Below are 9486 nucleotides of genomic sequence, written 5' to 3' on the forward strand. Positions count from 1 at the left end.
TTTTAATTTCATTTTTTATTTCTTCTACTACCCAGTCATGTTCAAGCAAGGTGTTGTTCAGCTTCCAAATGTATGGTTTTTTCTCCTTTACTTAACACCTCTTAATTTGGTACCATATGATATATGTCGTATTGAAAACTGTATAGTAAACTACAGGCATGGATTTTTTTTTAACTGCTGATGTGTTAACAGTGATTTAAATAGTTATGCTAAATGTTTTCATTTAATAGATACTGGAAGATGTTTCAAAGTACAATATAAAGATAAATAATATAATAAAAAAAAAGCCAAAATCTGGGCTTGGCGGTCAAGTTCAAGTCCACCGTCAAGTTCAAGGCCAACTTCAAGTGCAGGGCCAAGTTCAAGGCCAAAGGTGTGGACCTGAGGAAGAGCCCATGGTTGAGGTCTAGTCCAAAGCCAAGATCTGGGATTGATGGTCCCAAGTTCAAGGTCAAGACCAAGCTCAATGACAAGTTCAAGTCCAAGGTCAAGTTCAGGTCCAAGGTCAAGGCCAAAAGTTCAAATGCACGGTCAATTCCAAGCCCAAAGGTTTGGGCCGAAGATGAGCCCATGGTTGAGGTCTGGTCCAAAACCAAGATCTGGGATTGATGGTCAAGTTCAAATCCAAGTTAAAGTTCAAGGGTGGGGCCAAGTTCAATTTCGAGTCCAAGTTCAAGGCCAAGGCCAATTTCGAGTCCAAGTTCAAGGCCAAGTTCAAGTGTAAGACCAAGTTCAAGGCCAAAGTTGTGGGAGTAGGATGAACCCATGGTTGACGTCTAGTTCAAAGCCAAGATCTGGGCTTGGCAGTCAAGTTCAAGTTCAAGTCCACCGTCAAAGTTCAAGTCCAAGCTCAAGGCCAAAGTTGTGAGCCGAGGACGAGCCCATGGTTTCAGGGTGGCCCAAGATCTGGGGTTGACGGTCAAGTTCAAGTTCACGGTCAAGTTCAAGTTCACTGTCAAGTTCAACTTCAAGTCCAGGGTCAAAGGTGTGGGTTGAGGACGGGCCCATGGTTCAAAGCCAAGATCTGGGCTTGACCGTCAGGTTCAAGTTCCCCGTCAAGTTCAAGGCCAAGTTCAAGTCCAAGGTCAAAGATGGCAGTCTTACTTTTGCCCTGACATACTTCTCTTGCTAATTAAGTGTAAAATGAGAAAAGGCTGTGAGAAAAGCACACATTTATTTCTGACCAGTTAATCCATACTTTAGGGGAAGTGTAATAATTGTCACATAAAGAGTTTTTTCTTCTTCTAATTTATGATCTCCACCTCCAAGTCTTCTGACAAAGACGAAAAACACAAGTCTGGAAGCTGCCATCCATTCTGGACTACTGCAGTTTCGTAAAATTTGAAAAAACCCAAAATATTCCTACACTCAGATAATGGTGACGTCTGTATAAACTTCTCCCCTGAGAGAAAAGACGTGCTTTATCCAAGCCATGGTATTTTCAACTACTTCTTATGAATCTGAAAGCTGGACAATAAATAAGGATGGCATGAGAAGAATTAAGACATTTGAACAGTGGTGTTGAAGAAGAGTAGTGAATATACCAGAGATTGCCTAAAGAACAAGTCTGTCTTGGAGGAGTGCAGCCAGAATGCTCGTTAGAGGGAAGAATGGTGAAACTTCATTTCATATACCTTGGCCATATTTTCAAGAGGCATCAGTCTTTGGAGAAGGTAATCATGCTGGGAAAGATAAAGGGTCAGAGAGAGAGAGAGGAAGATTCTCAATAAGATTGACTAACCCTGTCACTGCAACAAAGGACTCAGACCTGTCAGAGAGCATGAGATGGTGCAGGGTAGCATAAGGCTCTGATCATAGGGCCATGATGAATCATAGTGGACTCACTCTTCTCCAACACCAAAGCTCAAAATCATCAATTCTCCTTCTATCCTCCTTGGTCATTGTCCAGCTCTCTGATGCATAACAAGTGATTGCAAAGACTGTACCAGATGCACCTTACATTCTAGAGACACACCGTTGCTCTTGAGAACTTTAGAGAGGTCCCTAACAGCAGACTTTTCCATGGTGATACGTCTTTTAATTTCCTGGCTGCTGGTGCCAAGAATGTTGATTGTGGAGCCAAGCAGACTAAAGCTGTGGTACATGGTACATGACAACCACAAAATGAAAAAGGCTCTCTCTTCACTTGAGACTTACAAGTAGACTTGGCAGCTGTGTGTGGATGTGGGAATAAGATAGCACTTGCATTAAATTCTACTGCCTGAACTCACTAATTATATTACTTTGGTAAAGTTATTTCATCTCTTTGGACTTCATTTTTTTTGCTTTAAAGTTTATCAATAATTATCATTATCATTCAGGTAGAAACTACATAATATTGTGCTTTAGGATATAAGTCCATACTCCAGACTGACCCAAAGATGGCTCCACCACTTGCCATTGTGTGAAACTGGGTAAATTTTCTTTTGACTTTGTCTCATATGGAGAAGAAGATAAGCAATGCCTATCTTGCAGATTATTGGAGTCCTCAATGGATTAATACATGTAAGTGCTCCAAAATAGGCCCAATAAATTCTTTGTTGTTGTTGTTGTTGTTGTTGAATGCCATTGAATCAGCCCCAACTCATGGCAGCCCTTGAGAAAAGCAGAACATGACATTATTCCTACACCATGCTCACTATTGTTGCTACATTTGAGTTGGTCATTGTAATCACTCTTAACTCATATCTTTAAGAATCTCTTTCCTCTAAGCCTCTACATTACCAAGAATGATCCTTTCTTCAGGGACTAGACTGTTCCCTCCTAATAATATGCCCAAAATATGTGAAATAAAATTTGCCGTCCTAGTCTTAGAAGGATTCTGCTTCACTTCTTCCAAACCAGATTTGTTCTTTTGACAGTTCATGGTATATCTAGTCTCCAGTTGATGTTGACCTCATCTGGAAATGCACAGGCTTTATGGGAGATAGGCAATTTCCTCTCATGAGGTTTATTGCCTCTAGAGAGTCAGCACTAAGCTGGTTCTGACTTGATATATGTCACAAGAAGTTTGTAGGTAATTGTGCTGCTAACCCAAAGACCACAACTTTTTGTTGACTTGAATCCACCAGTAGCTCGTTGGGAGAAAGATTGGAATTTCTATTTTGGCAATTTAAAAAAAAAAAATCAGAGTTGATTCTTATTCAAAGGCAATGAATTTAGGGCCTTCTGTGTGTTCTCAAGACTATGATTATTGCAAAATAGTGTGTGTAGGATGAAAAATAATAAATGAAAAATTCATGACACTTAATAGGGGTTTATAATGAACTTCATCAAAGTGTATTTGACAGTTTGTACGGAACATGGCAGATGGAGGAGAAAGTTTACTATAAATAAAAGCAAACAGTCATGAACGAAAAAGTTTTGATGAACTCATTCCCAGGCCTTTAACTAAGTTCTCTTCTTCTAATTAGAATCTCCAGATGTGTGGCATTAACTTTTTCAATCTGCCTAAAGCTGCCTTTAAAACTTGGAAATGACACCAATCTCTGTAAAAAGAGATTCAAAACCTCCAGATGAGGTTGTAATAATCCAAGCAATCTATGTTCAACCCTGTTGGGAATTAGGGTTGAGGTGTTCCAAGTAGCTGAAAGCTGATGAGTGTCTTTGAGAAGTAGTAATTTACAATGCCCCTGTGTCCTGGCAGAGTTAATACCGCTTTCATCAGCCCCTAATTGTCTCCTGGAAATAGGTTGAGCTCTGGGATAACCAGACTTACTGAGAACACACGGAAAGGTGAGGGCACTAATTACCCCCAGAGGGCATTTTTGATTCTTGGAGTGGCTGAAATATACGAAATATGCACTCAACTGACTCTAGTATTCATCAGTGTGCCCTGCTGATCCAAGATCCTATCCTCAGATTTAAATGCATGGATCAATGGGAGAGTAAAAGAAATGCAGATTGAAACACATTTGCAATTTCAAGTTCAAGTGAAAATGAATTTACCCTTCTTCACTTCAACCAATTGTGTAAACATTCGGCAAGTAACTTAAAAACTTCAGTTAAGAAATTGAATCCTCAAAAATCAACACATAAGGAAACTGCAAGTAAGCAGTTGAAATACAGATTTTACAGCTAGACTAGTACCACCTCCCCAGCTGTGATCAGTGCTTCTTGGTTCCTCAGTTTACTATTATTAATTCAAAGATGTTATTGTTATGTGCCATTAACTGTGACTCATAGCAATCCTATGAACCCTGCCATATTCTGAGCCAGTCTCACTGACTCCAACACACCTACCTCAATTACCCCAGTTACTGTGTCAATCCATCTTCACCTAAGTCTTCCTCTCCTGCATTGCTCCTCCACCCTTCCAAGTATGATGTCCTTCAAGGATTGGCCCCTCCTGGTGACATGCTCGAAGTATGTGAGATGGAGCTTCAAAATCCTTGTCTCCAAGGAGCAGCTTGGATTCACTCTCTCCATGACAGACTTTTTTTTTTTCTCCTGGCAGTCCATGAGATGTTCAAGACACTTCACCTGCACCACAACTCAGTGGCATCAATTCTTTTCCTGTCATCCTTAGTCATTGTCCAGCTCTCTGATGCATAGAAAGTAAATGCAAAGACAGTGGATAGGATCAGGCTCACTTTAGTCTCGAAACACTGTGGAGAGGTCCCTGATGGCAACTTTTCCCAGAGCAAAGTGTCTTTTGACTTCCTGATTGCTAGTGCCGAGAGTATTGATTGTAGAAGAAGCAAGGTGAACTGGTAAACACCAACCTCTTCTGCATGTATTGTGGTGCCGTGAATTGGCCCAGCACCACCAAATGGTGAGACTCTTTTTATTCTTGATATTGCGCTTCAGTTCATACTGAAGACAATATTCATATTGTCCTTCTGCAGCAAATGCTTCATGTCCTCTTCAGTTTGGGCAAACAAGGGTGTGCTATTTTGCGTATTTCAAGTTGTTGATGAGCCTTCCTCTAATTCTGATGTCACATTCCTCCTTATAAAGCCCAGCCTCTTGAATGGTCTGTTCCCAATACAGACTGAAAGATATGGAGACAGCATGCATTCCCTGACACATTCCTTTCAGATTTTGAACTATACAGTGTTTCCTTGCTCTGTACCTAGGACTGCTTCTTTCCCGGTCCAGGTATAGATTTTGCAGAGCACAATCAATGTTTTGGAATTCCGATATCTCTCAAGGTCAGTCACAGTTTGTTGTGATTCACACAAATGCCTTTGCATGGTCAATAAAGCACAGACATTCATTCTTCCAGTACTCCCTGCTTTCAGCCAAAATCCTTCTAACATTGGGCATAATATCTCTAGTGCCACTACCCAACTTGTATTTCTAAACCTATCTTGTATTTCTGGTAGTTCTCAATGTACTGCTCCAGTCATTTCCAGATAATCTTCAGCAGAATTTGCTTGTGTGTGGTATGAGTGATATTGTACGATAATTTCCACACGCTACTGGATCACCTTTTTTTGGAATGAGAATAAAGATGGATCTGTTCCAATTAGTTGCCAAGGAGATTTTCCTCCAGATTTCTTGATACAACCTGGTGAACAAGTCCAGGGCAGCATCTATTTGTTGAAATATGTCAATTGGTATCCCATCAATTTCTGGGGCCTTGTACTTTGCCAATTTCTTCAGAATGAAATTCCTCCATCACCCTTGCCTGTTGGCCAATTTTTGTTTTGTTTTGTTTACAGTGTCTCTGTGCACTCCTTCTGTCTTCTTTTAATGCTTCCTGGATCATTCAATATTTTGCCCATGGCATCCTTAAGTACTGCAATTCAAGGTTTGACTTTGTTCTAGTTCCTTCAGCTTAAAAAGTGCTGAGTTCAACTCTTGATTTTCCAACTCCAAGTTTTTGCACCTTTCATTATAATACTTTTCTTTGGTCTTTCATGCTGCTCTTTGAAATCTTCTGTTTGGCTCCTTCTTAACTTACTGCTTTCTTCCATTTGCTTTGGTTTTTTAATGATCTAGTGCAATATTTACAGTCTCTTCTGGCATTCATCTTGGTTTTGTCTTCCTCATCTGTCTTTGTAGTGACCTTTTGCATTCTCCCTAAACTATATTCTTGATATCCTCCCACAGCTCATCTATCTAGTCTTCGTTCATTTTTGTTCAAGACTTCAAATCTGATCCTGAAATAGTTTTTAAATTCAGGTGAGATAGACTCAAAATCAAATTTTGTTTCCTGTGGATTTGATATGAGTATACTGTATGTGTTTTGACAAACTGTTCCACCATCACCACCTGGCCTAGTTTTCACAGCTCATTGAGATTTTCCAATGATTCTTTCCATAGATGTAATTTATCTGATTCCTGTGCATATCATCAGGTGAAATTCATGTGTGCAGTCTGCTTTTGTTTCTTATAAAAGGTATTTGCAATGAATAAACCATTGATTGTACAGAATTTTATCATTCTATCCCCAGCCTCCTTTCTGTTACCAAGAGGACATCCATGATACCATCTCTCAACACCTAAGAATTAAGCCTGACCCAGAGTGTGAGTTGTACTGCAGAGCACACAGTACTGTAAAATTATTCTCTAGATCATTCCAAAGATTCCCTTAAGAAACTGTCTTTATCATAGAAGGAACACATACTAGATTGTAACACAAAAATTAATTGAAAAGCATACCTGGGAAAAGATGTTTGGCATTAGACTGATTTACTGAACATGAAATAAACTTTGGGGATGACTGCTAATCGGAGTCAGTGGACTTTGATATTATACTCAAGTTCTGTGGAATAAACACTGTCAAAATGTAATATTTATGACAAACATATAATTAGGTGATGGCATAATTTTCCAAGGATGCATTTGTTGGCATGTTCTTCAGTAATATATGTCTTCTGCCTTTTATTTATGTACAGTAAAACATCTGTCTTTATCATTGCCATAATTTATTAGTGCTCTTAAGAAAGCTACTTCCAATACACTTAGATGCAATTTCTGGGTTTAATAACTTATAGTCAAATTCTGCATTTATCCCGTGGGCATTTTAAAAAAAACTATCTTCTCTTTTTTTTTTTCTCCCCTCTTTTTGCACTAGCCTTATGTTTTTGATGCATTTGCCATCGCATCACCTAATAAGAAATTAGCTTGGAGAAATCTAAAGCAATCAGCCTCACAAATAGGACAGTAACCACTCTACATCAACATTTATAATCTATGTTGAGGTTGTAGAACTCACCTATAGAAATTCCAAAGAAAAAGAACCAATTAACAATTTAATGTCATGAAATCCCCAAAACGGGCTGTTTAAGGAGATAGTAATGGTAGCTCTCCAGAATAACCTAAGTATTTCCTGGGATGAAGAAAATTTTAATTTATACAGTTGTTGTTATATACTGTCAAGTCCCAACTGACTCATAGCTCTGACTCAGCAGGTTTTCAAAGGCAGTAAATTGCACAGGAGGATGGATTTCAGCTGAGTGCCTTTGGATTGGCAGCACACCTTCTTACCACTAAACTACCAGAGCTCAGTGGGGGGAAACTACATAATAGATAGTGTTGTTATTATTATTTATGTTAATGAACACAAATATTCCTGATACTTTAAATTCTTTTATCATTTTGCATCTTCCTGAGACTTGATTTCTACTAATTCTAGAAAAAACAAAAATAATAAAATTTTATTGTTTTTATGTATGTGTGGGTGTGTTTTCATTTGGATTTTAGGGACTGTTTTAGGGAACTATACTTTATGGAATTTAGATAGATAGATAGGTAGATATGATAGAGATAGATATAATTTAAATTAATCACTCACTCAAGTCACTGCCGTTGAATAGATATCAACTCATAGCTGACCCTCCCGTGAGTTTTTGGGCGCTGTAGATCTCACAGGAGATTACTCACCTTTCTCCTATGGAACACAGGAGGATTCCAACTGCCAGACAAGTGCGGCCTTTGGGTTAGAAGAACAATTCCCTACGGGTTTAACTCACCAGAGGTGGAGGTTTTCTGAACTAAGAGCTCACCAGAAAGTCACACCCTCTAGAATATTCCACACCTCTCAGTTGAAACTGCTGAAAGTCCTCTTCTCCAGCATTGTTTGAATAATGTAAAGGATTTTCTAGGTCATTGGGTTGTCGTTGTTGTTAGGTGCCATCAAGTTGAACTTACTCATAGCAGACCTATGGACAGCCGATCTGAAACTCGCCCTGTTCTATGCCTTCCTCATCATCTCTGACACATGAGAGCCCATTGCTGAGGTCGCCAAGTCAATTGATTTTATTAAGGGACTTCCTCTCCTTTGCTGCAAGCTTCCTCTCCTTTCCAAGCATGATGTACTTTCTAAGAAATAGCCTCATGTAGCTACCTGTCCAAAAGCATGAAAGATGAAGCTTTACCATCCTTGCCTCCAAGGAGCACTTTGACTGCACTTTTTCCGAGACATATCTGTTTGTTCTTTTGGCAGCCCATGGGTCTGCTATTACTCCTTTAAACCTATCAATAACAGAGTCTTCACCTCTGAATCTCCCACCAAAGAAAGTGTTCAAAAATTACATACAGTATTAGAGGAGTTATTTACAATGTTAGTGTAGTAGCTATTCCTCATAAGAACTTTCTTTTTCTGGTAATAAACAACAACAACAACAAAAAACAAAACAAAAACAAAAACCAAACCACTGCCATCAAGTAGATTCAAATTCATGGGACCCTCCCATCAGGTTTCTGAGGCTGGACATTTATACAGTAAGAGACTCCACATCTACTGAACTGCTGGTTGATTCATGTTCTCTTTGCTTATAACCTGGGAAAGACTATCAACCCAAAGGGCTTCAGATCACCAGACAACGAGGTGAAAATCAGGATACATGAATAAATAAATGCTACTTTAATCATAGACTGGTTGGAAAAACAAATCTTTTTTTGGACAAAGTGCAGCTAGGATGCTCCTTATAAAGGAGGCTGGGGAGACTTGATCTCACCAATTCTGGGCATGTTGTTATGAGGGGCCTGCACTTGGAAAAAGGCATCAAGCTTGATAAAATGGAGTCAACAAAAACATGGAAGATCTTCAACAAGATAGACAAAATGATCACAGCAATGGCTTCAAGCACAGAAGAGGCTGTGAGGATAGTGCAGCTTGGGGCAATTTTTCATTTTGTTGCACATAGAGTTGCTAGGAATTAGAGTGGATCCCATAGCATCTATCAATAAATTTCGACAATTTTTCTGGTCCCTGTCTTTCCCTGAGTGTTGTTACTTGCTCAACTTTTGCTTTAATTTTTTTTCTAGCTTCATGATTTAATCAATAGCTTCTATGTAGTAACATCAAATAGACATTTCCCCTAGACAATATACATTTCAAGAAAAATGCTGCAGACCAAGAACCAGAGAATAATTCCCTTTCTCTATAGTCAAAATACTGATTAACCAAAACAACATCTATTGCTGCTGGGTAATCATTCATGGTGACCCTCCACTGTGTCTCTGAGGCTATAAATCTTCACAGGAGACTCGGACGGAGTGGCTGGTGGTCTTGAGTCTTTCTACTTTTGGTTT

This window comes from Elephantulus edwardii, unplaced genomic scaffold, assembly GCF_000299155.1.
Source record: "Elephantulus edwardii isolate Elephantulus edwardi_28Jun2011 unplaced genomic scaffold, EleEdw1.0 scaffold00054, whole genome shotgun sequence".
Taxonomy (NCBI): Eukaryota; Metazoa; Chordata; class Mammalia; order Macroscelidea; family Macroscelididae; genus Elephantulus; species Elephantulus edwardii.